The sequence below is a fragment of the Phalacrocorax aristotelis genome, chromosome 1 (genome assembly GCF_949628215.1).
Source record: "Phalacrocorax aristotelis chromosome 1, bGulAri2.1, whole genome shotgun sequence".
Lineage (NCBI taxonomy): Eukaryota > Metazoa > Chordata > Aves > Suliformes > Phalacrocoracidae > Phalacrocorax > Phalacrocorax aristotelis.
Window position 1 is genome coordinate 20,220,829 of NC_134276.1, and position 4,703 is coordinate 20,225,531.

At 42.1% G+C, this 4,703-nt stretch overlaps 1 long non-coding RNA gene across 1 annotated transcript; it reads right to left on the bottom strand.

Moving 5' to 3' along the window:
- Window positions 1-374: 374 nt before the first annotated feature.
- Window positions 375-2,850, bottom strand: LOC142052668 (uncharacterized). The gene is made up of 3 exons (XR_012658938.1): window positions 2,747-2,850; window positions 2,082-2,191; window positions 375-1,292 (listed from the first exon to the last, which is right to left on the bottom strand). It is a non-coding gene; the product is annotated as an uncharacterized LOC142052668 (long non-coding RNA).
- Between the last annotated feature and the right edge of the window lie 1,853 nt (window positions 2,851-4,703).

Consider the following 4,703-nt stretch of genomic DNA (forward strand, 5'->3'; position numbering starts at 1 on the left):
AGTGGCCCAGGACCATTGCCCATCTTCCTGTGCAGTGAAGGGAGATGCTGGCAGAGACCTGAGGATGAACAAGTGCAGCCTCCCTCCATCCCAGGCTGCACTCGGGGTGTTATTGAGCCCTGCGCTGCCTGCTGTGCTGCCTATTAGATTATTGCCAAAGGTGAAAACATACTGTCATAAAATCTCTCCATAGTTATTGCCTTAATTAAGTCAGCTTGCAGTTCAGTTGTGGAGACTATACTTTCTCCACCCAGCTACTGTGGTTTTCCCAGGTGTTGTGAGCTGGGAATTTTGACCAAGGATGGAGGATACTACCAAGTTTGTATGACTGGAGCTGGTCCCATATCCAGACCAAGAAAAAGACTCACAAAAGTAGAAGCATGTACTAAGCATTTAATGATTTCCCCACAAAGGAGGATTTGCTAAAAACAGTTTTCTCCAGGGGAAACTGCAGGATATACCACAAAATCATGAAAATAATAGTTCAAGTAACAAAAAGAGTAAGGACTCCCTGAGAAAACTATGTTTGGAAGAACGGTATTTGCTGAACAGGCCTGGAAATCAGCAAAAAAATATATCTCATGGCTGGAGAACATGAAGAAAATAAAGTGAGAGCTGGAGGGAACAGGGGCTCACAGAAGCTGCACCAGTAAGAGTTATAACAGTGAGGGCAGCACACAGCAGCCTGGTACGTCCACCACACGTGCCACCTGTGGCAGGGTCTCTGCCGCTCAGGGATGACATAAGGAGTTGAAAAAGCACTAACAGGACCTGAAGGGTGGAAGAGCTGCCTTGGGAACCTAAAATGGGGACATAATATCCCCCATTGCAGGGACCATGCTCGCCACCAGGGTCATGCTTCTACCACCCTGTGCCTTGTAGGGCCAAATATAAAAATCCTGTGGTACAAAAATGCCTTCTGCCAATAACTTTGTTTTAAGGCTCACAGATCACAATGATCTCAGCAGGCACTGAGTCAACAGATAAATACTGAGTCAGCCATAAAACAGGGAGCAGCTTTATCTTGGAACATATCATGAGATTAAATTGGAGAAGCCAAACATCACTGTCAACATTGGGGATTAGGAAAGGCTGCGTTTGGCTCTCCACCACCAGCAGCGCACAGCGCTCTCCCAGGAGGAACATGATCCAGAGGAGCTGCTGCCAATGGGCAGCTGGGCTGTGCCTGGGGAACTGCATTGTGCTGCTGGGGAATGACCAAAACAGGCCCTCGAGATGTCACCATGATCAAGCAGGGTCCAGGTGGCCAGAGGTTGGCATTTAGATCCCATCTATTGAGCAAAAAAAAAAAATCAGTAATCACCACAAACTCAGTTTGCCTGTAGAGGCTGGAGTGGGAGGTTGGTACAACATCTGGGTAGCCATTAATCCTCTGAAATTAAAGATGATCCTCTGCGCAGCTGAGAAACATCAATAATAAAGAAAAGCTTCATCAGAAGAGACTAATGCAGAAACAGAGGTGGATGGTAAATGGCAAATGGACAATTCAAAGGAAGGTTTAAAAAAGAACGGAAAAAGAACAAAGTATAATGTATAAACATATGGCTAAATGAGCTTGGAAATCATGCAGAGGATCATATATTAAAAAAGGGCTGAAAAACACAAGGTCTTGGTTCCCTCAAAGAAACTTCTTGAGGAAAGGTACCCCAGAAGAAGGAGTTACAAGAAGCAACCGGAGTAAGACAGTTCCAGTGCCACCACTGAAAATAAGCTCACTGAGTTACCAAGTCAGAGACGGCTATAGACTTAAGGCTAAACAAAACAGTCTTCTCATGGTAGCTGACCTTTATTCAGTTCTGATCTTTGTGCTTTCTTACTATAAACAAGGTGATCATGTATTGTTCTGGAATTCTCTCAACACTGCCTTAATTAGGCAGCTTCCAAATTATCTCTGTTGTTGATGCCATATTACTCATAAATCATGACCGTGGTCATATTCAAGCCCTTCTTGTTGGCTCTAACAACCAGTGGTGATCACCTCTGCCTTTTAATTATGATAATATAGGTTTCTGAGCCTTTGCTATGACTACCTGAAGAAGGTCCTACAACTAACTACTCACATCTTGGCAGAAGAGCCGCATGCTGCTGATGAGTATTTGTCTCAGGGCAAGTTCTCAAGCTTTCCTCACACTGAAGTAATACCATCAGATGGGTGGCAGCTGACAGTAACCTGCATTAGGGAAAAAGCTGCATCAGGGATCATGGAACAGAGAGCCTGGACCAGCCAGTGCTAGGGCAGAGGGACCTCACTTAGCTTTTGCAGGTAAATTATCTTGTAAGGAAAAAATTGATTATGTGGGTGAATAGTCCAAGCTTGTTAGCCTGGAAACAGGTGAGTGAGGATGAACTATTAACATCCATTTTGAGCTACACAACGGACTGTGGCTGACCTTCCTATGAGCTGGACTGGGTAGACTGGCCTATTTAAACGTCACAGCTAAAACTCCTTTGCTACAGAAACAGGGCAACAAGCCAGGCAGGATGCCGACACAGACCCATGGAGCCTAAGAAATGGAGCAAAACCCAGGACTGTGGGCAAGGCTACCCACATTGCATATTTACTGAGCTGCACCAGCATGGCCAGGAGCCAGGCATCACAGGAAGGTCCATTCAAGAAACTCATCTGCAGTTTACAGGAGAGGTGGCAGGTGGAAATTAGGCTTTCTATTGCTCTGCATACACAAGTGGACAGAATTGCTAACAGGGAGGACGTGGCAATAATTACCTGAGGACACAGTCAGTGACCACTGTCTGGACAGTTGTTGCAGCAAGTTTTATGGCAGGCAGGGCAGTGCTCTCCTGAGGCAGCACTCTGGAGAGGGGTCTGGACTGTAATTTTTATAAGAAGAGGCTTGAAAACAAAGACTATATGCTGACACAGTAAGCACTGTTCATACAGAGCACTAGGGTAATACTAACACATACCTCACTTTTACCAATGATTAAATAAGATTGCATTAATCCCTATCTAATGTTTTTCCTTGTAATAAACTATTTGGATACTAAGATCAGATTAAAACTTAAGCTCAGGTTATTACTTAATGAAATAAGTTTTTATCTGTAGTAATATAATACCTACACCTTGTCAGAAAATTGATGTTTTATATTTTTCTTTGCTCTGATATCCTTATTTTTAATAGCTTTTTTTGGGGTAAATGACAGACTAGAGAAGTATGATGTTTTCTCTTTCAGCAACTGAAGCCATTTTCAGACTTTGAAAATCAATCAGACTTCTGTAATCACCCTTTACTATGCACTGGTACAGATTTTGATGGAGGAGATGATGTTTGTAGTTAATTTTATTTCCTAAACAAGGAAAAGCAAATGCAGGAAACATTTCTGGTTTACAGAATTACACAATGTGACTTTACGCTACTCCATAAACTCCTGTATGATATGGATCAGGCACGGGCACTGCCCATATGTTTAAATTGCCTGGTTATGCAATTCCCTGTTTCCACTACCCCATATGTTTGAAATGGCACAATTACATCTTTCCATTATTGCATGGGTTTGAAATGACACTGCTGAGTAATAACAGAAAATCTGGTTTTGTGGTCATAAGGTGCTCTGGAATGTGGAAAGCTCTGCAATTCTTGGTCTGCCACCTTTGTATTACAGTGGTAATTCCAATAATTTGTTTTTAACTGCACAGAAATACTTTCTATATGACTACTTAGAACTCAGTAGACAGATTGCACCCCATTAAGTTTTTAAGTGGAGCTTAAAAAGAAAATACAAATTCCACAGCAACACAGCTGGGCATAAAGCTGACCGGTAATTTTGCTATACAAGTGCTGCTGCTGCTGCATGCAGGAGCAATGCACACAAGAATTTGTCTGTGCTACATGGAAATTACCAAGGTTTTCAGTGAGGCAGAGGCTGCAGTGAAGCACAAGGCAACGGTAAATCATCTCCACTCATAATAAAAGTTTTAGTTTATGGATAAACAATTACTGGGCAAGACAAGGAAAACAAAAACAACCCCAAAATTATTTATCTTTCAGAAGAACCAGTTGCATCAAGGCAGTTCCCAGGAACTCCTGGCTAAATGACAACCTAATTTCTTCAGTAATATCAGAGTGACAGAAAGGATTTTCCAGCCCCATCACTTTCTCCCTGGCCTGCAAAAAAATGCCTCCATTGTATTCCTTAGGTGTATTATCTCTTTAAAGCGGACAAAGAACAAGCAACTGTGGCTTCACATGGAAAGTATGTGCTGTTATGATATTGCGAAAATTAGTACAAGACCTGATGTTAAAGTTTAAACACATCATGAATGCGAAGGAAGGTTTTCACAATGCTTTAAATTACAGATGCTTTTTAATGTCTTCTGTTGGAAAACACCTCCTTTTGTTGTGCCAGTGCAGAGGTGTTGGACCCTTACGGGACCCTTGGGCAGTACATTAATACTATAACAGTACTCATCATCTAGGCTTAAGCTAAATGGAACAAACATCCAATCTGGGCTAAATCTACAGCTTGTTTTTGATAGAATCTTTAAAAAACCCAGTAAATTAAACTTCTGCATGAATCTTTCCTATATTCACGTGCAAGTAGGACTCTTGTCTTTTCCATGTTAGACTACGTTTTACTCATAGAAAAAGGAAAACAAGTTTCTGGATGATTCTGCAACTCCTATATCTCTGCTTCTTGTGAATACAGGTCTGAAATCCAAGTAG